General features: G+C 49.5%; 1 long non-coding RNA gene across 1 annotated transcript; it reads left to right on the forward strand.

The window, feature by feature from the left end:
- The first annotated feature begins 21508 nt into the window (after positions 1-21508).
- On the forward strand, positions 21509-26231 carry LOC311586694. Its single transcript, XR_014775623.1, has 3 exons — positions 21509-21609; positions 22230-22330; positions 26207-26231. It is a non-coding gene; the product is annotated as an uncharacterized lncRNA (long non-coding RNA).
- The last annotated feature ends 448 nt before the right edge of the window (positions 26232-26679 follow it).

The raw sequence follows: 26679 nt of genomic DNA on the forward strand, positions 1-26679 counted from the left end.
AAGGCACTTGGGAAACCAGGCCCTTTCCCACCGCCAGAACTCAGCCACAGGAAGACCTACTGCAGTTGATCCTCTACAAATGGGAAGAATTTCCTCTTAAAAAACAAACTGCATGCCTGTGTCTAGATTCCACCCACCCTTCAGAAGGCAATGCCCTCGCCAAGTCTTGTAGGGTCAATCTACTCCCACCCCTGAAAGAGGGATGGAACCCAGGGCCTCCCACATGTCAGGCAAGGCCTCCAACACCAAGCTATGTCCCTAGTCTAGTTTATATTTTTAGTTTGACATAGGATCTCACTAAGTTGTCTAGGCTGGCCTTAAACTGTCTCTGTAGCCCAAGCAGGTCCCAAGCTTTCAGTCCTCTTGACTGAGTCCCCCTAAGTAGCTGAGGTCACAGATGCCCCGATCCGATCCCTCCATCCTGTTTTGAAATCCCAGAGTCCTTTATCTGTCCATTTTGGGGCTTTTATTGTCCTTGTTCCCAGGGCCCATGTGAAAGCTTTTGTTTTACTTTATTTTATTTTGTACACGCTTCCATGCATCCCAAGCTGGTCTCAAGTTCATGGTGTAGCTGAGGATGACCTTGAACACCTGATCTTCTTGCTTCCACCTCCATCCCCAATTCCCTCCAGCGCTGGGGTTACAAGTGTGTGCCACTCTACCCAGGTCTGGGCTTCTGTCTCTGTTTCTGTGTCTCTGTGTCTCTTTCTGTCTTTCGAAAAGTGGTCTTTGGTTGGGTAAACCAGGTTGGCCTCAAACTTTGTGATCTTCCTGCCTGGGGTTACAAAAATAAAACACCACATCCAGGAGATCATCTGTGTATGTGGTGTGTGTCTGTGGTGTGTGTGTGTGGTATGTGTCTGTGTGTGGTGCATGTGTGTGTCTATGGTGTGTGTGTGGTGTGTCTGTGGTATGTGTGAGAAAGTGTGTGTACGAGTGTGTATGTGTTATGCACAACCACACCATTTTTTATTGCCAGGTGGTGGTGGCTCATGCCTTTAATCCCAGCACTTGGGAGGCAGAGGCAGGTGGATCTCTGTGAGTTTGAAGCTAGCCTGGTCTATAAAGCAAGTCAGGACAGCCAAGGCTACACAGAGAAACCCTGCCTTGAAAAGGAAAATTATCATTATTGCATATTTAGTTTTGCTGTTTAGAGGCAGGGTTTCTCTCTGTAGCCTTGGCTGTCCTTGAACTAGCTCTGTTCCAGGCTGGCGTCGAACTTAGAGATCCACCGGAGTGCTGGGACTAAAGGTGTGCGCCACCGTGCCTAGCTACTTATTTATTTTATTGTTGTTGTTGTTGTGTGTTTGGGGGGGGGGGAGAAGGGTGACACATCACTGTAGATGTCAGAGGATCACTTGTGGGATTCTGTTCTCTCCTTCTACTGTGTGGCTCCTGGGTATGAAGCACATATCCTCAGGTGCCTTTTCCAGTGGAGCCCTCTCTCCAGCAAACTCAGGTCTTCATGTTTGCTTGGCAGAAGATGTGTTTATCTACTGAGTCCTCATCACCTGGGGTTTTGTGGATGTGGTTGTTTAGATAGACCTCACTTGCTAGCCTGTGACTCACAAGCTAGTCACAACATCACAGAGATCCGCCTGCCTCTGCCCTCCAAGTGCTGAGATGAAAGACTTTTGCCACCATGCCCTGGCCACACATGGGGACTTTTGAAGAAATGTGCCCGGTGTGACTAGAGAGATAGCTTAGAGGTTAAAAGGTACCTACCTGTTCCCTTACAAATGACCTGAGTCCGGTTCCTAGGTACAGGTTTCTGCCTGCATGGCCGTTTTTGCTTGGTAGCCTCATAATAGCTCCACTGCAAAGGAGCTGGCTGATGGAGCGGCTTGGGACATGTGTCCTTGGCGGGGAGGGCCCTACCTCACAAGCTCTGTTGCAGGTCAGGTGAACTCCCCAGGGATCCTGTTCCCTGGCCACAGACCTTTTGATCTGACTGCCTCACATCCAGGCCCAGCCCCCCCCCCCCGCCCCTTGTGGAGCACTGCCCCTCACATACATACAGCCTTTGGGGTCACAGGGAGCCCACAGCAACCAGGCCATCGTTACATGACCAACCGAGAGCGATGGGTGTTGTCAACAGCCTTGGGATGTGGGGTCTGTTGAGTCCCCACAATACTGTGGAACAGGCCTGTCTTCACACCTAGTTCACCGACAAGGGACAGAGGGCTCAAGATCACTGCGTGGGAGTTGATGTTCCCCTCCCCATGACAAGCCGCTTCCTGTCCTGGCTATCTCATCTGCTGCACAGGCCTCAAAGGGACCCCGCTCCCTCCATGTCCACCACTGCCACGGGGGTTCCTGCCAGCTCCTTTCTCTCTTACCCTGCCCTTTCTCCAGTACTATGTCACAACCCTGTCCCCTTCTCAATACTTGGCCTCTGAGCCATCTCTCTCCGGTGCCCCCTTCTCAATACTGTAACCCATCAGTTATCAGGTTTTCAATCTTTCTTCAATTTTCATTTATTGCCGGGCGTGGTGGTGCATACCTTTAATCCCAGCACTCAGGAGGCAGAGGCAGATGGACTGTTGTGAGTTCGAGGCCAGCCTGGTCTACAAAGAGAGTCCAGGACAGCCAAGGCTACACAGAGAGATCTTGTCTCAAAAAACCAAACCAAACCAAACCAAACCAAACCAACCAACCAATCAAACAAACCAAAAATTAAAATTCAAGGCCAGCCTGGTCTACAGAGAGATTTCCAGGACAGCTAGAGCTGTTACACGAGAAACCCTGCCTCAAAAAACCAAAAAATTTTTTTTCATTTATTTATTGGCTTATTGGGGTGTGCAGGAGGCACATGTACCATACATGGAGACCAGAGAACAATTTGTGGGAGTTGGTTCTTCAAGATAAAGATTCTTAGTCCAAAGTTTTCTATTTCTATTTCCCTTCAACCATGTGGAACCCAGGGATCAAATTCAGGCTGTTATTTTTTTGTTGTTGTTTAAATTTATTCACCTTTATTTTATATGCATTGGTGTTTTGGCAGCATGTGTGTCTATGTGAGAGTGTCAGATCTGGCTGCCATGTGGGTGCTGGGATTTGAACCTGGGTCCTTTGGAAGAGTAGTCAGTGCCCTTAACCACTGAGCCATCTCTCCAGCACCTAGGCTGTTATGCTTAATGGCAAGAGCCTTTACCTACTGCTCCATCTTGCCAGTCCTAGTATCTTTTAACATAAACATAAACAATACACAAACACACAAGTGTGCTTTTACATCCATGCCTGAAGGCATGGACCAGAAGGCCTCGCACTCAATCAGTACAGTTTGCTCCGTTTCTTTTCTCCTTATCTAAAAAGTATTTATTTATTTATTTATTTATTTAATCCAAATGTTTTATTTATGCCAAAAATCTTTTTAAAGTTTATTAATTTATTTTGGCGGGCGGGGCCTTGTGCCTCCGTGTGTGTGAACGTCAGGGGAAATCCTGCAGGAGTTGGTTAGTCCCTTCCACCTGTGACATCCAACTCAGCCAGTGATGTCTTTCCTCTCCGAGCTATCTCGTGAGCCCTTGCTTGGCTGTTGCCTCTCTCTTCCACATCTCCTGTCCACCACAGCTTCCCACACTTCCTGCCAACACCTGGAGGTGTGTCAGTTTATTCCATCAACACCTCAACGGTCGCTTTCTGCTTCCCGTTGTCCATCGCCGGGGATGGTGTTGTCCAGCTGCGCTGGAGGGCAAGTCTCTAGTATGCGTAGCCTGGGACCCCCACTTTAGGTTACTCATTGTACTTTACGACTGCATCTGCCCAGTGTTCCAGACCCGCGGTGGTCACTGCTGGGTGCCTGCGGACACACGCTCCACCTTCTATGGAGGAAGCCCACGTCTCCCACCCTACATTTTCCTGCCTACCTCACCTGCAGCCTGGGTGCTTATCAGAGCCAACATCACCCCCACTTTAACTCTTCATGGATTCCCTTTACTCTTTTTTTTGAGAGGGGTGAGGTTAGAGACAGGGTTTCTCTGTGTAGCCTTGGCTGTCCTGGACTCGCTTTGTAGACCAGGCTGGCCTCGAACTCACAGTGATCTGCCTGCTTCTGCCTCCCAAGTGCTGGAATTAAAGGCATGCGCCACCATCACCGCCCGGCCGATTCCCCTTACTCTTGCAAGCTCAGCCCAAGCAGGTTCTGGCCCTTGAGCTTGGTCCTCCCCAGCTCCCCAGCACGTGTGAGCAAGGATGCCTCACCATGCTTCAGCCACACTGAGGCTGTTCAAACACTCCTTCTCCTGCCCTCCCCAGCCTGCCTCGCTTTTCCTTCCCCTCTGGTTGGCTCCTCCCTGGCCCAAGCCCATCCCCTTCCTGAGATGACTGTTGCATATCTGGGACTTTCTGCAGCTCTTTGTTGTCTTTCCAGTGTGTGTCCCCCATAGTTACCTCTGAAAGAAACTCTGAAGGTGGGGCACACAGGACACAGAGACAGAGGTCTGAAGCCCCGCTCCAACCATTGAGTAGATTAGGAGACTTGCTCCTGGACTCTGCGTGGCTTCCGCTGAGGCGTGTCCCTCAGTTGGCCAGTCAGGTACCCAGTTCTCTCTGACTTTATTGTTGGACATCCTGGGGCCATCGAGAACAGCTGCCCTGGAGTCCCACGACAGCAGGGTCCTGCTTATAATGCCATGTCTTTCCCTAGCTAGGCCTCTGACCCCCTGCTGATAGAGCAGACTGGGAGGTGGTGGTGCACACCTTTAAACCCAGCACTCGGGAGGCAGAGGCAGATGAATCTTTGTGAGTTTCAGGCCGGTCTGGTCTACAGAGTGAGCTCCGGGACAATCATGGTTGGTGCAGAGAAACCCTGTCTCAAACAAACAAGCAAACAAACCAGGATCCAGGTTTTCTCAAACTTGAATTGTACCTGACTTAATACTATTGCTGTTTTCTTATCATTTTTAGTTAAAGGTCTTTAAGCCATCATCATCATCATCATCATCACCATCATCATCATCAATTTGGTTTTTTGAGACAGGGTTTCTCTGTGTAGCCTTGTCCTGGAACTCATTCTGTAGACCAGGCTGGCCTCAAACTCACAGAGATCTGCCTGCCTCTGCCTCCTGAGTGCTGGGTTTAAAGGCGCATGCCACCACCTGGCTAAGTAATTATTCTTTTTTTTTTTTTTTAGAGTTCTCTTGTTGTGTGCTTTATTTTTATTTTATTTTTTTTATTTTATTAATTTATTCTTGTTACATCTCAATGGTTATCCCATCCCTTGTATCCTCCCATTCTTCCCTCCCTCCCATTTTCCCCTTATTTCCCTCCCCTATGACTGTTCCTAAGGGGGATTACCTCCCCCTGTATATGTTCATAGGGTATCAAGTCTCTTCTTGGTAACCTGCTGTCCTTCCTCTGAGTGCCACCAGGTCTCCCCCTCCAGGGGACATGGTCAAAGGTGAGGCACCAGAGTATGTGAGAAAGTCATATCCCACTCTCCACTCTACTGTGGAGAGTGTTCTGTCCATTGTCTAGATCTGGGTAGGGGTTTAAGGTTTACCGCCTGTATTGTCCTTGGCTGGTGCCTTAGTTTGAGCAGGACCCCTGGGCCCAAACTGCCTATCATAATGTTCTACTTGTAGGCTTCAGCAAACGTCTAAAAATAAGGAGAAATGTTTAATTATTTATTTTATGTGTATGGGTGTTTTGCCTACCTGTGTTTATTTCACACCAAGTATGTGCCTCGTGCCCATGGAGACCAGAAGAGGATGTTAGAATCACTTGGGATTGAAGTTACAGACAGTTGTGAGCCACCATGTGGGTGCTGGAAGAACACGAGTGTTCTTAATCACTGGGCTATCTCTTCGATACACACCCCCACACCCCCACACACAAGATCTTGAACTGCATCCCAGGGTGGTCACAAACTCTCAGCAACCTTCCTGCCTTAGCTTCCTGAGCACTGGGATTACAGGTGTGTGTCACTATACCTGCCAAGGAAAGTTAGAGTATGTGTAAGCCAGTGTGCACTCGCGGGCACTGGAATGGCCTTCTGGGGTCCCTGTACGCCGTTTCCCTCTTCCATGCCTGCATATGGCCTGGGCCAGCCTGCTCTTGGGTCTGGTGGAGGGCCATACCCTTCAGGAAACCATCTCTTTAAACACGGAATGAGTGTCCAATGTCTGGCCAGGTCTCCTGGGGCCATCAGGGGTGCTCTCGGGGAGGAGCTGGGACTGTGTGTGTGACTAAACGTCAGCGTGCCTACGCATATCTGTGCATCTAACCCAGTGGGAGCTTGAGTGACTATACGTGTCAGCACCCAGGCCGCCTCCCTGGACCCCAATGTCACCCTTCCTGTTTGGCCCCAGCTAGGGTCAGTCATGTGATAACCAGGTCGGGATCTGCTTTCTTTCACAGCTGAGGCTGCAGAGTTGGAAAGACCAAGAAGGGAATTCCATCACTGCAGTTACCCTGGAAGTCAGTAGGCCAGAGGGAGCCCTGGCTGGTGGCTGAGCCACTCAGGAACATGGGTTCTAAAATGGCCATTTCTTCTGCTTGAAAACAGGGCATTATATGGGGGGCTCCCTCCAGCCTCTCTTGCGAATACTGTAAGGGGCTTGAAGAATCGCTGGGCCAGGTTCTTTTTTGGGGGGGCCAGGTTTTGTCCTAGTTCCTGCAGTAGATTATTACCATCAGCTCATTTTGTAGTGGAAGAAAGACAGGCACAGAGAGGCTAAGTCTGCCAGAGCCACACAGCGGGCAGAGAGACTTTGTGGCCAGCCTGTTGCCAGAAAGCAGAAATGAAGAAAGGGGTGTAGAGAGAGAAGAGAGACACTTTTTTGTTTGTTTGGTTTGGTTTTTCGAGACACGGTTTCTCTGTGTAACAGTCCTGGCTGTCCTGGACTCCCTTTGTAACCCAGGCTGGCCTGGAACTCAGAGACTTGCCTGCCTCTGCCTTCCGAGTGCTGGGATTAAAGGCGTGCGCCACCATGCTGTTTTGTTTTGTTTTTGAGACAGGGTTCCTCTGTGTAGCCTTGGCTGTCTTGGAACTCGCTCTGCCTGCCAGGCTGGCCTCGAACTCAGAGATCCACCTGCCTCTGCCTCCTGAATTCTGGGATTAAAGGCGTGTGCCACCACCACCACCCTGCTGAAGCCATTCTTTTTGTCCTTTTCCTCTGGAGATAAGATCTCACTGTGTAGCCCTGGCTGTCCTGGAACTCACTCTGTAGGTACAGGCTGGCCTCAGACTCACAGAGACCCACCTCGTCTGCTTCCTGAGTGCTGCGATTACAGGCCTACCCCAGCATGCCCAGCTCTTCATCCACATCCACGAGCCAAGAAGAGGCGGAGTCCTCCTGCTATGCAGCGGAACGTTCCTGAAACCTCACAGGTCTGCTCCCGTTTGGCTCAAGTTTGTTCAGGGCACCTCCCCAAACGAGGACCTGGAGGAGGTGGACCGCTATGCCCTAAACCGCACCAATGTCCTCAGATCCTTCCATGACTTTTGGAGAAACCTGATATTGAGAGAGGCGGAATAAATTACGCTGGCGCGGCAGTGAGGAGGTCAGTGGACACAGAAGCCGCCCTGAGCCTCCAGCCCTTCCTCCTGGCCAGCTGCTGCCTCTCTTCCAGCCATTCTCCTTATCTTTCTGCCTTCAAGAATCACACGCGGGGGCGGGTGGTTGTGGTGCAAGCTTTTAATCCCAGAACCTGAGAGGCAGAGGCAGGCGGATCTCTGTGAGTTCGAGGCTAGCCTAGTCTACAAAGTGAGTCCAGGACAGTCAAGGCTACACAGAGAAACCATGTCTTGAAAAACAAAACCAAAACCAAAAACCAAAACAAACAAACACATCACCCAGCTATAGAGGGGAAACTGAGGGACAGAATTGGGGAGCTTGGGAGCAGAGCCACCTGCTAATTCCCAGGTCAGAACCTTCTTTCTTTACCCCTCAGTGCAGTGAGGTTGAGGGTCTCCGCTGCCTCTGGTTAGTAAACTCTGTCTGAGAATCCCAGCACAGTATTTTTGTCTTGTTTTGTTTTTTTTGTTTTTGTTTTTGCTTGTTCATTTGTTCTTGTTTCTTGATACAGGGTCTCACTCTTTTGTTTTGTTTTGTTTTGCTTGTTTGTTTTTTTGAGGCAGGGTTTCTCTGTGTAGCCGTGACTGTCCTGGACTCACAGGCTGGCCTCCAACTCACAGTGATCTGCCTGCCTCTGCCTCTGCCTCTGAAGTGCTGGGATTCACTCCTCGCTCAGGGTCTCACTCTTAGCTCACAGCAATCCTCCTGTTTCAGCTTCTGAAATGCTGAGACACCACAAGTATGTATCACCATGCGCAGGTCCAGTGTAATTTCTTTTTCTTTTTAAATTTGAGGCAGGGTCTCATGTAGCACAAGCTGGCTTCAAGTGAGCTGTGTGGCCAAGGATGACCGTGAACTCTGGCTCCTCCCGCTTCTGCCTCTCACGTGGTGGGATTTCCAGCATGTGTCACCACGCCCGTAATGAAGTCCAAGACTAGGGGCATCCTAGGCAGACACTCTACTACTTGAGCAACACCTCCAGCTGAAAAACACAGGCAGAGACCCTCTATGATTCCAAGGAGCTGCTCACCAATGAGACAGACAATGTCTGAGTGGGAATGCTACCCAGGAGTCACCTTGCCAGGACGCGGTGGCCTCAAGGGCTGCTTGTTGGTAGCATATGGGCGAGAGTGATGTACAGCTAGCTGTGTGTGAAGGAGGGATGGAGGGTGAGGGTCATGTATCAGCTACCATGGGTGCACGTGGCCAGTCACGTTACAAACCACTGCAACTCTCGGGGAGAAGATATTCTAAAGAGACGTTCTCACCCTCCCTTTGACTATCCGGCCCCTAAGGTAGTGGGTAACAAGAAACTGGAATATCCTCCCCCAGGAGTCTCATGCTGGGAGAAGGGAAAGGCTGAGTAAAAGTCTCTGTTTCCCAAAAAGATTTCACACAATTGTCTGATCACTTTGCAGAGAGCCGAGGTCATGCCAGTCTGTGATCGGTGCTTAGCTATGCTTGTCTCTTGCTCTCTTATGTAAACCTAAACCTCATGCCAGGACCCTGAAGTCAGACTTTCTCTTGTGTCCACATCGGTAATTCTCCTTTCTCTGCTTTTCACTATTATCATGTCTGTCTCTTTAAAAAATAAAAATAAATAAATAAATAAATAAATAAAAAATATATATATATATAACAGTATTCTGCCTGCAGGACACAAGAGGGCACCAGATCTCATTGCAGATGGTTGTGAGTCACCATGTGGTTGTGGGAATTGAACTCAGGACCTTTGGAAGAATAGACAGTGAGTGATCTTAACCTCGGAGCCATCTCTCCAACCCTATCCTATCTCTTTAAACAGCCCGTTGAGAACAAGTGGTGGAACCTGGCTTGTTAAGTCTGTCAGAGCCCAGGCTCCCACCCTAGCATCTGTAGTGACATCACTGGTCCACAGTATAGCAGGACCACACACACCTGCACTGGAGTCCCAGCTCAGCCTTGGCTTTGAACACTGTCCCCTCAGATTTCTACAAGGGTGTCTCTTTGCCTTAACCTAGACCTCTCTGGCTGCCTGGCTGGCTGTGTTCTCTCTTGAACTTTGCTCCTGGTGGGTGTGATGGACACAGTGCAGTGCCTCCTGAAGAGGAGCCAGAATCCCAGAGAGCGGACAGAGGACGGCTGAACATCCCTAGTGACCATGCAAGTGGCAGTCCCGGTGCTCACTCGGAGGAGGAGGAGGAGGAGGAGGCTAATGATGTTTGCTCGGCTGGCAGCTGAGCAGGCCATACTCTGCCCAGTCTTCCCGGTGTCTGTCTTCCTTACAGACAGGAAGCCTGGAGGTGAGACTGCTAGGAGATGACTGGGCAGGAGACGGGAGGCAGAGGAATTACTGTCATGAGGAGGAGAAACACATGTCTCCACCCCTAGAGATGAGAAAGGCAAGGCTCACACTCTGAACCACCATCATCCAAAGGGGAGGACCCTTGCATTCCACTGCCTCCCACCGTTTTATTGGGCGCCATCCCTGGATAAATGGAAGAGGAAGAGGAGGCTCTCAAATTGAGAAATTTGCTTTGTGTCTCCCAGCCGGAACCCACAGCTGCCTGGTCTCTTCCTTTCTGCAGCTCTACTCTGCTGGGGGAGCCAAGACTTCCCGTCCCCTCAGTCGGGGTAGGACATGAGTGTCATGGGTCACAGACACAGGAGTCCAAGCCCTGCAAGACAATGTCAGTGGCTAAGGAATTATGAGCAGGGGACCAAGGAAACATCAGTGCTGATCCCCTGTGTATCCCCCCCCCCCCCCCCCCCCCCGCAGGAGCACAGAATTCACCAGGTTGCCAAGCGGCCAGGCTCTGAGCATCAAAGGTTTCCCTGTTATCATGGCTCTTTGGAGAACACTGGAGAAGGAGTTTAAACACAGTGCTGGCTCCCATCTCCCCATAAGAAAGTGTCATTAGAGCCGGGCGTGGTGGCACACGCCTTTAATCCCAGGACTCGGGAGGCAGAGGCAGGTGGGTCGCTGTGAGTTTGAGGCCAGCCTGGTCTACAAAGTGAGTCCAGGATGGCTAAGGCTACACAGAGAAACCCTGTCTCAAAAAACAAACAAACAAACAAAAAAACAAAACGAAGAAGAAGAAGAAGAAGAAGAAGAGGAGGAGGAGGAGGAGGAGGAGGAGGAGGAGGAGGAGGAGGAGGAGGAGGAGGAAAGTGTCATTAGCTTCCATCCTACAGAGGAAGGAATTGAAATAGGCCTTAGCCCTGAGACAACAGCCTCCCCCTCACATCCTCCTCCTGCTGGGCTAGAGACCCCCTCCCCCAGGGGCTGCCCCCACCCCATGAAGATGCCCCAGGCCAACTGACCTCCATTCTCACCTTCCTGTGAGGTCATCCTGGGTGGTTCTGGGAGGGGCTGTGGTGCACAGAGGTGAAGAGAGAGGATCTGGTCAGGTTGACCTTTTCTCTCTCTTTTTAAGCTGTAGGCCTCAAAGACTCAGCAAACGAAGAGCAGACACAGGATGTGAAGCCAGGCCTTCTAGCTGAGCGGTTTTTCTCCCCAGTCCTTAGTGCTCTGACCTACAAGGGACTCAGGAGTCCTGTGGAGAGCAGGCTAGAAGTACCGGGATACAAGTGGTGAACGCGTATATGGGTGGAATGAATGAATGAATGAATGCTATTCCCCTCGGAGCAGCAAGAGATAGGGGCTGGTTTCCCAGGCAGGGCTTAAACCCTCTGAAGCTCCCCTCTTAGCCTGAGCAATTGTTCATCAGCTTCCCCAGGGAATTGGATGCCACCTAGAGGGCACTAGGGGCCCAGCAACCATGTCCCCTGAAGAGGGGTCCACACCACTGCTCCTAAGGCTTCCCTACCTCCCCCCCCTCACCTTCCCCCCCCCCTTACCACTTTCCCATCGTCTCTATTTCCTTTCCTTTAAAAATGCAGACAAGACCCAGGTGGGATGACTCATGACTTTAATCTCAATCCCACAGGCAAATTCAGAGGCTTCTGCAAAAACTTGAGTGTGCGCATGCACACCTATACATGTGTCACACGTATGCACAAATGTACACATGCAGGGCCCGGTGTGGTGATGCACGCCTTTAATCCCAGCACTTGGGAGGCAGAGGCAGGCAGATCACTGTGAGTTCGAGACCAACAGGGTCTACAAAAGTGAGTCCAGGACAGCCAAGGCTACACAGAGAAACCCTGTCTGGGAAAAAAAAATACACACACACACACATGTGTATATATATGTATATACATATATATATGTACACACACACACACATGCAGATAGGAAGTGGGGTGTGGCTCGGTGTCAGAGCCCTTGCCTAACAGACTGGATCAGGTCCTTACTCCACCCAAGGCCCATGCAAACCTACATATATATGTTACACAGCCCTTCAAAAGGTCAAGAGAAAGGTGAGGGAATCTGAGGATTGGTTTCCAGCTGAAGGGACCACAGAGGTCTTCCGTACTGGGCTCGCCAGTAGTTATCTTCTAGCGGGTGATGGTTTAGGGTCTTTAGGAGACTGACCTCACTTCTGGGGACCGAAAGAAGCTATTTGGTGAGGGGGAGCAGTTTATCAACTTTCCAAGTGATTGCAGGGGGGATGGACACTATGGCACTTAGAAGCTGCCTGTCAATTTAAGATGGTTTCAACATTTCGAAACCATGTAACATTAAAAATAAGCTAGGCAGGCTGGGCGGTGTTGGCGCACGCCTTTAATCCCAGCACTTGGGAGGCAGAGGCAGGTGGATCGCTGTGAGTTCGAGGCCAGCCTGGACTACAAAGTGAGTCCAGAACAACCAAGGCTACACAGAGAAACCCTGTCTCAAAAAACAAAAAACAAAAACAAAAGAAAACAAAATAAGCGAGGCAGGGAGAGTCGGGTAGTGAACTTGTCTTGAGTGTCCAAGGCTCAGGGTCTACCCCAACTCTGGGGGGGGAGCAGGGGTGACTCATTTTAAGGCATAGTAGTGACAATACCTATAATTATAGTACCTGGGAGGATGAGGCTGGGGATGAGCTCCAGGCCAGGCTGAGCTACATAAAAGACTCTGTGTCAAAAAATAAGTAAATACATTTCATTTATATATATACACACACACACACACACACACACACACACACATATATACATATATATATATATACATACACACACACACACACACACATATATATAGTTAGTTAGTATGGGGGCTGGAGAGATGGCTCAGCAGTTAAGAGCACTGGCTGCTCTTGCAGAGGACCCAGATTCAATTCCCAACACCCATGTGTCGGCTCACAACTGTCTGCAACTCTTGTTCTAAGGAATGGATGCCCTCTTCTGAGCTCTGAAGACATGAGGTACACATGTATGCAGACATACATGTGGGTAAAGCTCTCTTACAATACAATAAAAATAAACACCTCTATTTATTTAGTGTGCATGCATGTTGCAGAGGGTGGTGGGTGCTGAGAGAACAACTTTCAGGAGCCAGCTCTCTCCTCCTAGTGTGTAAGCTCAGGGGACAGGACTCAGGACTCCAGGCTTGGAATCTAGCACCTTTACCCACTGAGCCATCTTGATAGTCCCTTAAGTAAACACAACTTGTGAATGAATTTACTATAGGGAAAAATACAAACAATTATCTCCTTCAGAATGAAACTACAGGGCCGGGTGTGGTGGCATATGCTTTTAACCCCAGCACTCGGGAGGCAGAGGCAGGCAGATCTCTGTGAGTCTATAAAGTGAGTCCAGGACAGCCAAGGCTACACAGAGATATCCTATCTCAGGGGGAAGAAAAAAGAAAAGAAAAAGAAAGAAAGAAAGAAGAAAAGAAAGAAAGAAATTGGACATCCTCTTTGTATGCTTGGGCTGTGGCGTAGGATTCAGCATTGGTCTGTGGAGTAAGAATCCTTAATTTCCAGATGTGTAAACCAAAGCGAGGCTTGCCATTGGCGGCTTAGTGTGCAGCCTGTGGTTTTAGTATCTCTCCATGATGCCTTCCCTCAGCCCACAGTCTACACCTGTGGTCTTACTTCATCCTCTCTGCTTGTCAAATGCTCCCATTCACCAAGACCAGGCTTCTTGGATGCTCAGACTTATCCCATCTCTACCGTTGGTCCTCTGCATCCTCAGGCATCAGACCCAGGCTTCTCTTGGTTCATCACTGATACATACAGGAAGCACGGCTGCAGAGCCTCTGTGCATGGGCTGCACGTACCTGCTACGCAAAGCAGAGACTGGCCTCACCCCAGGGACTTTTAGTTGGGTGTTTTTTAAAACCTATGTTCCAAAAAAAAGTAGAGATGCCCCATGCAGTAAGAGATGGCTGGGGCCTGCTGAGGCAGGGCGCTGAGACAGGGGAATGCCTTTGATTCATGTGAGAAGTCGACTCCCCTGGCCTGAGGAGGCAGCTCCAGCAATGAGGAACCAGGACAAGGGCTATTCCCCGACAAGGGCTTTTCAGCAGAAAGGCAGGAAGACTGATGGAAGGCTATGCAGGGCAGGAGATGGGGTCCCTGCAGTGGACAGGGGGTCCAGGGGGCCTCTGCAACCATTTTTGAGGCGTGTGATCTTGATTTCTCTGCAAAGGAAGTGGTTGTGATTTACATTTTTAAAAGTGTTCTGGCAGGCTGGGGAGGATCAGAGGGCCAAGAGTGGAAGCAGATGGGTCCTTATCTCTCCTTCCCCACTTTCTGGGCCAGCCTGGGTCTTATCTTGCTTTCTAGAGAGCTCCTTGAGGCCAGGGAGGATGCCTGTCTCAAAGGCTGCAGAGCCCAGGCCAAGCCCGACTGTGGAGCGGGTACGCTGTCTCCAGGCCCCGCCTCCCACCTCCCCTACTCCGCCCCCTCCCTAGCCCCGCCCTCCCCCTCCCCTACTCCGCCTCCCTCCCTGGCCCAGGCACCAGGCAGTGTTTGACAGAGGCACGTGTTCTCCAAACACAACTTGACGCATGATTTCAGGAGAAACACGCAAACAGACTTCTGCCTCGCATCCATCAGGGGAGACATGGGCTCTATAAACAAAGGCGCAGTCTGTCTCCTGCTCTTCCATGCAGACATTTTCCCTGTGAACCTGGCAGCCCCCAGGCCCAGCCTGGCCACATAGGACCAGAGCCCCTCCCTCGAGCCTCCAGAACACGTGGCGCTTGCTCACAGATAAGAAAACAGATTCCCTGTTGAGCTCCGTATGCCTATGTTCCTGATTTGGGGGAAGCTGAAATAGGAGGACTGTTGCAAGTTTGAGGCCAGCCTGGGCTATATAGTGAGTTCCAGGATAGACCAAGCTACAGAGAGAGACCGTGATGGGGATGTGTGTGTGTGTGTGTGTGTGTGTGTGTGTGTGTGTGTGTGTGAGAGAGAGAGAGAGAGAGAGAGAGAGAGAGAGAGAGAGAGACAGAGAGAGAGAGAGACAGAGAGAGAGAGAGAGACACCAAGCTACCAATCAAGCAACTAGCAGACACTGTACCTTTCAATTAATAAAATTAACACCTTCTCAAGCTAGATGTGGTGGGAGGTTGAGGGTGGGAGAATGTGAGTTCAAGGCCAGCCCAGACTACACAATGAGCCCTTGTTTCAACCAACCAACCAACCAACCAACCAACCAACCAGCCAACCAGCCAACCAGTCAACCAAACAAGCAAGCAGGTGACTAGAGAGATGGCTCAGGATTTGCTTCTGAAGTCATGAGGATGAGAGTTCAGATCCCAGCATCCATGGAACAAGCCAGGCTTTGAGTGTGCATGTAGGTGCACACATGCACACGTACACACAAAAAAAGCAAGGAAATAGGGTAGTGCATGGAGATGCGTCCTTTTAATCCCAGCATTCAGAAGGCAGAAACAGGCAGACTTCTGTGAGTTCAAGTCTAGCTTGGCCTACATAGTGAATTCTGGACCATCCAGGGCTACATGGTGAGATCTGTCTCAAACAACAACGGCAAAGTAAATGAGTAAATCTTTACAAATATGAGTTAAAGTCAGGCTTGGTGGAGCATGCCTTTAATCCCAGCACTTAGGAGGCAGAGGCAGGAGGATCACTGTGAGTTCGAGGCCAGTCTGTTCTACAAAGTGAGTCCTGGACAGCCAGGGCTACACAGAGAAACCCTGTGTATGTATGTGTGGGGGAAATAACAACAACAACAATGTGGTGTGTGTGTGTGTGTGTGTGTGTGTGTGTGTGTGTGTGTGTGTGGTAAAGATACAGCAACAAAAATTTAAATTTAAAAACCACATATAACGCTGGGTGGTGGTGGCACACGCCTTTAATCCCAGCATTTGGGAGGCAGAGGCAGGCAGATCACTATGAGTTCGAGGCCAGCCTGGTCTTCAAAAGCAAGTCCAGGACAGTCAAGGCTACACAGAGAAACCCTATTTGGAAAAATCAAAAAGAAAAAAATTAAACAAATAACCACACACAAACCAGGTGCGGTGGCACACACTTTTAGTTCTCAATAGCCAGAGGTAGGCAGATCACTGTGAGTTTGAGGCCAGCCTGGTCTACAAAGTGAGTCCAGGACAGCCAGGACTATAAGAGAAACCTTATCTCAAAAGGAAAAAGAAGAAGAAGAAGAAGAAGAAAGAAGAAGAAGAAGAAGAAGAGGAGGAGGAGGAGGAGGAGGAGGAGGAGGAAAAAGAAAACAAAAGAAAACACACACACACACATACACACACACACACACATACACACATACACACACACACACACACACACACACACACACACACACACACACACACGAGAGTAACCGGGCATGGTGTTGCATGCTTTTAATCCAGCACTTGGGAGGCCGAGGTAAGAGACAGATCGCTGTGAGTTCAAGGCCAGCCTGGTCTACAAAGCAAGTCCAGGACAGCCAAGGTTACACAGAGAAACCCTATCTTGAAAAACCGAAAGAGAGAGGGTAAACAGCACACATTTTGTCCAAAGTGTTTTACCTAGATAGACACCATCTGTGAAGTAAGGGTCTTATTCTCCCATCTTTTTTTTTTTTCAGGTGGAGAAACTTCAGACACAGGGAACAAGGGCAGGTCATTGTCTAAATCCTCCTGAGATGCAGAGAAGGTAGGATCTGAATTTATAGTTTTAAAGATGTACTAATTTACTTTGTCACTGTTGTTTGAGACAGGATCTCACTATGTAGCCCTCACTGCCCTGGAACTCACTATGTAGACCAGGCTGGCCTTGAACTCACTGAGATCTGCCTGACTGTGTCTTCTGAGTGCTGGCATTAAAGGCATGCATCTCTGCCCAGGGAGGCCCTGCTTCTATATTCTCCCAGGTTTCAACTGAGTGCCCCAACCTGCGGTATCAGAAAGCTGGACCCTACTCCTGACTTCTATTTCTAAAAACACCAAGGCCAGGGAAGGCAGCTGCCCCAGCGTCCTCTGCGAAAAGTGAGGCTTGGAGCCTGCACTGTGAAGACAAAGCCAGGCAGAGGCTATGTGGGTTGCATCAGCTCAGAGCTAGCTCAGAGCCTCAATTTCCCCATGGGCTCAATGAAGTGACAATTGCAGCCTTGCCCCTCCATACAAGTCCTAGAGGTGGGGGTGGAAGATGGGACAGGATGCCTACCCCTTGAACAGCGTCAGTGGAATGCCACGCAGCCTAGCTCTGGGTTTAAAGCTCCAGGGGTGACTCTGGGCCTGGCTTGCTCCATTGGGGAGACCCCCCACCTTGGGCTCCAGCCCAAATTGCCAGACACAAGTTGAGAAGACCACCCCCCTCCTCCAGGCAGGGTGACCAGGAGCCAGCCGGCTGGCCATTTGTCCGCAGATGGGTGTGCAGATAACAGGCGTCTGGAGATAAGGCAAGGGGAAAGGAGCCAGGCCAACCCAGCCATACAGAAGCTGGAGCCGAGCAGTACAGGCGCCTGTAGAGTAAAGCCTCCCAGCCCTGGGGCCAAGGCACAGCTCTCTCTGCCACCCTTCCACAGGCCTGCTGTCCTTCCCTCTCCCACACTCCCTGCCTTTTCAAAACTGAATAAAGCAAACAAACCAACCATGCGTTTGTCGGAAGCTTCGGAGGGTCCTGGGCTAAGGACTGGAGCTGGCTTGGCAGACAACAGCCTATGACGTCTCGGGCCCCAAGTCCGGCCTCGGGATGCTCGGCTGTATAGTGTGACAGAGACTCTTAACTGTCATCCCCTTTGCTGATGAAAAGCACAAATATGGAAACATTAGCTCACAGCTAGGAACCAGCATCTCTAGGATCCCAATTTAGGTAATCTGGCCTCAGGAGGAGGCCTCTCTATTGCCTTAAATGTCACTTATGATATTATTACATGAAGGAAGAAAAAACAGCTGAGCTCATTTGATTCTTCTTGTGGTTGTTGTTTAGTTTTTGCGACAGTGTCTCATGTGGCCCGTACTGGCTTCAAACTTACTAGGTGGCCAGGATGATCTTGAACTTCTGATCTTCCTGCCTGTACCTACAGAGTGTGGGGATTACAGGTACTTACCCCACACTGGGTTCATGCTGTGCTAGGGAATGAACCTAGGGCCTCCTGCATATTAGGTGAATGTTCTACCTACTGAGCTGCTTTCCCCAGCCCCCATATATGTTTATTTCATGTTTAGGAGGACAGACGCACGTTTCAGTCCCTGTCAGATCACAGATAGGAGATTATGTCTCCTGGTGACGTGGCTGCTGTCTAAGGTCATGCCTCTGTCTGCAGAGGAAGGAGACTGATTGACGCATTTCTCACAGTGCTCCCTATAAGGAGATATGTGACTGTAGTGACAGCCCTGGGTAGCAGGGCTGGGCTGCTACTGCTTGAGCAAGCCGTGATAACCAAAAATGTCTCTAGGTGTGGCCAAATATTCAAGGCAGCCCCTGTCCCTTCCTTGCGGAGAGGGGGGCGGGGCATGGAGGTAGCAGGGAGTGGGGGGTGGGTGGGTGAGGAGGGCTGCGGGGCGGCGGGGGTGTATTGTTCTGGAGGGTACTGCTAAGAGAGGTCTCCTCTTAGGTGTATGTGTAAGCATAAGATGTTGAAATCAGAGGAGCCATTGGTAAAGATGGAAAGGGAAATGTCAGAGTGATGGATGGATGGATGGATGGATGAGTGGGGGAAGGGCAGAAGAGATCAATGGACACACATTGAAGGAACCAGATGAAAAGGCAGATCCTGAGCTGAGTGTGGTAGTACATGCCTTTTAATTCCAGTGAAGCGCTATGAATTTTGGGGCTAGCCTGGTCTCCATTGTGAGTTCTAGGTGAGTCAGGGCTACATAGTATGCCTCTTTCTCAAAACCACCACAAGAAAAGCAGAGCCTGAGCTGGGTGTGGAGGTGCTCGCCTGTCATCCCAATGGAGGTTCAGAAGTTCAAGGTCGGCCATCCTCAGCTATAGGGGGATTTGAAGCCAACCTGGGCTACATGAGACCCTGTGTAAAGAGGGGGGAGCGGCTAGGGAGGAGCACATCAGAGCCTGGGGAATCTGGGAATGCCCAGAGACATTCGTCAACATCCCTCCCCGCCCGTTTTACAGGAAAGGAGAGAGGCCTGCAGAGGACAGGGGCTTGTCTGCGGTCATAAACACTCCAATGCAATGCAAGATGGAAGGCCCGGGGGCCCTGGCTCCAGCCCAGAGCTCCGGACCCAGGAATGTGAGGAAAGAAGGCAGGAACCAATACTCTGGGAAGCCTTTTCTGGTCTTGCAGTGGGGGGCTCTCTGGCTTGAGAGCAGATTACCATTTAGGCTGATGCCTTTAGATGTTGCCAGGAGCACTCTAGAGGCAAAGGATGCCCTAGGTGACTTGGCGCATGGAGCTTTCAGTCTGATAGGTCTGCGTACACATGGTGTGACCAGGAGAGAATCGTCTGTTGGATCACTCAGCACAAGAAGGCTGGCAGAGGCAGAGACAGAGCATTAAAGCTGTGAAGATGGGGGCATCAGGGCTGTTGATGATGAGGCGCTCCAACAGCAAGGTGGCAATGGCTTCAAGGAGACCCACCCCGAAGATGACCATTAGCAAGGGTGACAATGCTCCTTCACAGAGTACTGACTGGGCACTGAAGTCCCCACAGTGTGTTCACAGAGTAGAGGACTCACAGATGAGTCCAGCTGGTGCCATGGGCTGTATGCCTAACCGTGACCCCACAGCAGTGGCCCACAGAGCAACCACTAACCATGACATGTGGACAGCTTTTTGTTTGGTGCTTTTGCGCTTTTGACAGCTTCATATGGCCAAATAATGGATTTTGGTCACTTTTCTCCTACTTTCCCTCTCTCCCTCCCTCTCTCACCAGAATTCTTCTCACCAAGTGCCTCTTCTTTTTATTTCTTGCCTGAGCACAGGGGGGGACTTAGTTATGGGAGCACACATGACTTAGCAGTGGCTGCCAGCACTGAAGGAGTGACATTGGCCCCCCCCACCCACCCCACCCCCCCGCCCCAACAGCTAAACCCAAGATAGGCAAACGATCCTGGCACACACCTACAGTGGATTGTCACTGAGACCCCCAGATGAAGACACTGTGGACGCAGGTTGGTACATAGATAACATGCGACATGAACCAGCCAGAAGACAAATATGCTAAGAGCATGAAGTACCTGCTTCATTCATACTCCTGAAAATATAAGGTGGGAGCTGCAGCGAGTTCATGAATGCAAATGGCCAAATCATGTCCAGAAGATGATACCTTTCTTTCTTTCTTTCTTTCTTTCTTTCTTTCTTTCTTTCTTTCTTTTTCTTTTTCTTTTTCTTTTTCTTTTTCTTTTTCTTCTTGAAGCACATCTCTCCTACCTTGGCTCTTCTATGCTTTCTGCAACCCCTTTTTATGTTATCGGAGCCTTGAAGGGAATGATATAGCCATTCCATTTAGGGCAAGTAGTTCACCATTACTTACTGTCAGCTCTTCACCAACTGTGGATTTATTAGTCACCCCTCAGTTTGGTGAGACACTTCCCTGATGAAGGCTGAGCATGCAGCTGATCTCAGACAGTGACCTGTAGCTGGGAGTGATAGGACCCTGAACAACAAAGTGGCTATAGACAGGATGGGCAAAAGACCCTAGCGCACGCCTACAGCGGATTACTACTCAGACCCCCAGATGAAGACAATGTGGACACATGTCGGTACATGGGTGACATGCTACGTGAGCCAGCCAGCTACAGAAGTACCTTTTTTTCTTTTTCTTCTTTTAAAAAAATATTTATTTATTATGTATACAGTATTCTGCCTGCATGTACATCTGCATGCCAGAAGAGGGCACCAGATCTCATTGTGGATGGTTATGAGCCACCATGTGGTTGCTGGGAATTGAACTCACGACCTCTGGAAGAGCAGTCAGTGCTCTTAACCGCTGAGCCATCTCTCCAGAACCCCCCCCCCCTTTTTTTCCTTTTAGTTTCTCAAGACAGGGTTTCTTGGTGGGGGACAGGGGCAGGGCGCAGGGCTGGAGAGATGGCTCAGAGGTTAAGAGCACTGACTGTTCTTCCAGAGGTCCTGAGTTCAATTCCCAGCAACTGCATGGTGCCTCACAACCATCTGTAATGTGATCTGATGCCCTCTTCTGGCCTGAAGGTGTACCTTCAGGCAGAACACTGTAGACATAATAATAAATAAATAAAAGTTTTTTTTTAAAAAAAGAGAAAGACAGGGTTTCTCTGTGTAGCCCTGGCTCTGTGAGTCCCGGACTCACTTTGTAGACCAGGCTGGCCTCGAACTTGGAGATATCTGTTCTGCTTCTGCTTTCCAGAGTGCTGGGATTACAGGTGTGTGCCACCGGACCCAGCATAACACAAGTATCTTAAGAGCCCACTTAGTACCTGGTTCATTCAGACTCCTAGAAAAATGAGGTGGGTACAGCAGAAGCTGTTATTGATTGATTGATTGATGCCAGAAGAAGGCACCAGATTTTTTCCCCCGAGACAGGGTTTCTCTGTGTATACTTGGCTGTCCTAGACTCCCTTTGTAGACCACGCTGGCCTCGAACTCAGGTCGATCTGCCTGTCTCTGCCTCCCGAGCGCTGGGATTAAAGACGTGCGCCACCACGCCCGGCCCACCAGATCTTATTATAGATGAGCTACCATGTGGTTGCTAGGAATTGAACTTAGGACCTTTGGAAGAACAGCCAGTGCTCTTAGCCTCCGAGCCATCTCTCCAGCCCAGCAGAAGCTGTTTTTAATGGGTGATGACTTTCAGTTTTATAAGGTGAGTTATGGAGATTGGGTGCACATCAATGTCCTTTCTGTTTGTTTTAGTTTTGTTGCTTGGCTGGCATCGAACTCACAGAGATCCACCTGCCTCTGCCTCCCCAAGTGCTGGGATTATAGGTGTGTGTCACCAGGGCTCTTTTTTTTTTTTTTTTTTTTTAAGGATGAGGAAGAACCCGAGGTGAATCAGAGTCACAGTGAACCATACCCCACACAAGCCTTCCTAACTGGAAGTGGGAATAAGAAGGGAACTGGTGGATAGGGCAGCCCTGTGGATCTGGGGACAGGACTGACTCAGACGCCCGGGGGCATGGATGTTCCTCTGGGAAAGTTTGCCTGAAGCTCTGACTCCCAGTGGACTCCATCTCTACTGCTGTCTTCTGGGGTCTGGTGCCCTGAGATTAGCTGGGCCACAGGTTAGGAAGATGGCAGCAAAAGCCAAAGCTGGGAGTTGCCCAAACCTCTGTGGTCTGCCCCCCCCTCCCCCAATGCTGAGAGGGGCTCCACTTTGAGGTTTAAAAAAACCCCTCACTTCTGCCTCCAAATCTCTGTATATCTCATCTCTCCACTTCCGCCTTCCAAATTGTGACAAATCATAGCAGATGACTCTTCCAGCAGCTGTCCTGGGAGATGCTACCAAGTTGGGAAGGACAGTTCACAGTCGTATCAGCAGAACCCAGCACAAGCCACACTTTGTGGCCAGGTGACCAAGACACACAGTAAGTGTCAAGATGGACGGAACGAGCAAGACAGGTATTTAAAACACACAGAACTGGACACGTGTCATTTCACCACAAGAATGTGGTGGAAGTCCAGCAGTGTGAATCACAGTGTCCAGCGGCCATCACCACCATCTTCCTCAGGACGTGTCCATTATCCCAAATGTAATCTGTAGGCACATTGTTTTGGGTATAGACACACAAACACACACTTATGCACACAGACATACATAGTGTGTGTAAACAAGCACATATAGATACGTACAAACACATAGACACATATATTTACACAGATGTGTGTATATACATAAGCACACAAACACACACATACAGACAGATACAAACACTCATAGACACATGAGACACACAGACACAGACACAGACACATTTACATATAGTCACACAAACACACATTTATACATCATACACACAAATGCACATATAAACATAGACAGATACACACATACATACACACATAAACACGTAGATACATATATGCACACAGATATGCAAATACACACAGAGAAACAGACACAAACATATAGATACACATACTATATATAGATACAACAAACAGACATATACACATAGTTATATATACAAACACATAACATACACATAGAGAGACACACAAACACACAGAAATACTGAAAGACACAAAAAATACTGACAAAAACATACTCAGATGGGCACCCCCCATGCCTCAGTGTGTGCACCTGGATTCTTTATTTATTTTAAAAAATTTATTTTAAATTATGTGTGTACCTGTGAATGTGTGTGCATTTGCTCATGTGAGTGCAGGGCCCACAGGGACCAGAAAGGGGCATTGGATGCCCTGGCCCTGGAGTTCCAGGAGGTTGTGAGCCACTAACCTGGGTATTAGGACTTGAACTCAGACCCTCTGGAAGGCTCTTAACCACTGAGCAACCTCTTCACTTACTCCCCTATTTCTTGCTTTTTAAGCCAGGGTCTCTTCTGATAGTAAATAGAGTAATACTCTGGGTGACATGGTCCATGCCTTTAATCTCAGCACTTGGTGCGTATTAAAGAAGCTCTCACTTCTGTGAGCACTTCCTATGTTCTTACAGGCTAGAGTCCTTATAGGACTCTGTGCACAAGACTGGCTGCACCCAAAGGCCAGGCCTCCTCCCACCCTACAACTTTTCTGAGGTACCAGACACCCCACATTTATGTATCCTGTTTGGTGAGTCTTGTTTCCGAAGTAAGGGAATTGCATCAATTTTACATGGTACAAAGTGGACACTCACTACCTTAACAGTTATTAATATTTAAATACATGGCTATTTAAATATAGCAATATCTTTTAAAATCCAGTGTGTTTTAATTAATTAAAGTAGTTAAGCATGTCAAAATCCAAGTTCTGAATATGTTTTAATGGGTCACGTGCTTAAATATGTAAGAGAAAAAAAATTCTGTGAGGACAAGGGGCCTGGTGTGCCCTATCTTGCTTTCTCCCGCTCTGGGGAGACCTGGCCTCCAGAGCGGAATTCCTGAGACTTTGATTTGCATCATAGATGTCTAGATTGCTGTGTGGATGGAGATAAGTCTGCTGAGCCTGCAAGAGCCAGAAACCACATCGCCTTCACACAGCCAGCAGCCATCTTTACACAATACCAAACACGACCAGAAACTGTTCCTGGGAGGTGGGAAAGGAACCAGGAACAGGTAGGGGTGTGGGGTGAAGGGGTGGACACACCTGCTAGCTAAGCTCAGTCATAACTGAAGGATCAGAACTGTTAGTGGGGAAAACATCAATAAAACACTCAAAAATAAAACCCAAAGCCGGCAGTGGTGGTACATGGGAGGCAGAGACCGGCCCATCTCTGTGAATTTGAGGACAGCCTAGTCTAGCAAGTGAGTTTCAGAACAGACAGGGGCAAAACATAGGAAACCTTGTCTAGAAAAACCTAAATAAATAAATAAATAGGATGTTAAAGTTCCTTTGTATAACACAGTACTCTGAATATGTGCAATGAAAATTATACAAAAACAAAAATAAGTCGGGCATGGTAGCACATGCCTTTAATCCCAGCACTTGAGGAGGCAGAGGCAGGATCTCTGTGACTTCGAGGCCAGTCTGGTGTACAAAGTGAGTCCAGGACAGCCAAGGCTGCACAGAGAAACCCTGTCTTGAAAAACAAACACACACTCAAAAATAAATAAATAAATAAATAAATAAATAAATACAGCAAGGTGAACTAATATTCTTCCATTTGGGGCATGAAATACTATTTATGTTCTTTTTTTGTGTTTAGTGGGAAAAGATGACTTTTTACATATTAAGATATATACTAAAGCCGGGCAGGGGTGGCGCACGCCTTTAATCCCAGCACTCAGGAGGCAGAGGCAAGTGGATCCCTGTGAGTTCAAGACCAGCCTGGTCTACAAAGCGGGTCTAGGACAGCCAAGGCTACACAGAGAAACCCTGTCTCAAAAAAAGAAAAAAAAAAAGATATATACTAAAATATTTACATGACAAATATATATATTTCAGGAAAAAGCATCCTGTCTGATCATGTTGCTGCCTGGGGTTTACTGGGGTTTCAGCATCCTCCAAGCACTTGCCTGATTTCAGGCCATTCTTCTAGGTGTCTACAGTGTTGGAGGGGAGGGATGTTTCAGGAGAGTCTGTGGCCCTTAGAGCTCAGGCCTCTGAAAGCTCCCTGAGAGCTGAGACTCCCACTCAGGAGGTCACTGAGAGCCCTTAGCATCTCCAGTTTCCCAGCCCCCCCCCCCATGACACAGCCAAGAAAAATCCAGACTGACCAGTGACCTCGCAGTCACCCCCTCTGGCTGTGTAAAACTCCACCCCACGGCCCACCTGGATGCCAGGGGTCATGGGGACATGGGAACTTCACATCCTTAACAAAGGGGGCTTGAGGAAGAGCTAGCTAGCTCCTCTCCATGGGCCAGGGGTGCCTTTGTACCGTAACCTTGTGTTACCCAGAGAGCCCTGCAGAGCCCAGACAATCCTCCTACCACGGCCCCTGCCCTCCCTCCAGAGCTCTCATTGAAATTTCATCAGAGTTCCTTGGAATGCCACTTCAATTTCACATACCTGGAGGAGCCAAGTGACTGACTCTCCCAGCTCTAGGGTCCCAAGAAGGCTTGCAGAGTCTCCTGGGCTGGCAGAGGCCACCTATGCTACCCAAGCTACCAACCCAGACCTCTCCAACCTACCCGTCTTCACTGTCTGCCACTCTGGTTGCCTTCTTCCTGCTTTTCCCAAGGGGGCTCAGTACAGATTCACTGGCGTGTAGGAGCCATGCTGTCTGTAGCTCATCACCTATGGCCTCTGCAGGTTCCATACCCACCCACCCCCCCAAACCTGCCCAGCTCACCTGCTTACCTCCAGTCACATGCTCAAAGATTCGTCCTTACGAAGCATCAGGTACTATTTGAAAGAAGCCAGTCCACCCAAGACCACTTGGCAGCTGCATGAGTCCACTTCAAAATACACCAGGAGCAGGCCAAGGCCTGAAGGCAAAACCCCGGGAGAGGAGACCACTGATGGTTGTAGTGGTTCCCTGGGCGCCTGTTCTGGAATTAAACTGTGATGATGTTTACATCATCAAAGTTGCTAAACGCTACCAGATTAAAGACTTTCAGCAGAGACAGGCGAAATCTCTGAGTTCGAGGTCAGCCTTGTCTACAGACCACAGCCAGAGCTACACAGAGAAATTCTGTCTTGAGCCCCCCCCCCAAAAAGGGCGCTCGCTTTGTAGAGGAGAGCTGTGTGCCACCATGCCTGCCTTACACTATTTTTTAGCAAATGGCCCTGGCGATGGTAATTTGAAACTGCAGTTGCTGTTCCGCGTTGGCCTCTGTCTCACGTCACCACCTCTCTTCCACTAGAACATCAGCAGGGACAGTGATACCCTGGCCACGGAGCCTTCCATGTTGGACGTGGAGCAGACCTGTGCTGGACAGCTGTGGGACTCGTCATCCATTTTGTCAGGGTGAAGGTTCCCCGCCCAGAAGCACTGAGAAACAATGAAACGGAAAACTTTTGTGCACCTTTGAACCAGACAGAGTTGTGTGGGCTACTTTCGTAATGGATCAGCCTGCCCTAGCCCATCCTTCACTCCGCCACCTCACAGAGTCCTTCCGGGTTCCCTCATGGACAAGCCTCCCATCACACTTCCCTCCTTCCCTCCCACCCCATCACCTGCTGGCCTCTGATGTCTCATTTGGGGAGCACCTGGAGTTCTCTCCTCTCTACACGGTGCACAGTCCCCTCTTTAAATGGGTCATTGACTTCGCACTCCTCTGGAATAAAGGTTGACGGGACAGCCTGAGGTTCGAGTCCTGTTGGAACCTGACTGCCA

The sequence above is a fragment of the Acomys minous genome, assembly GCF_964271855.1.
Source record: "Acomys minous genome assembly, chromosome: 16".
Lineage (NCBI taxonomy): Eukaryota > Metazoa > Chordata > Mammalia > Rodentia > Muridae > Acomys > Acomys minous.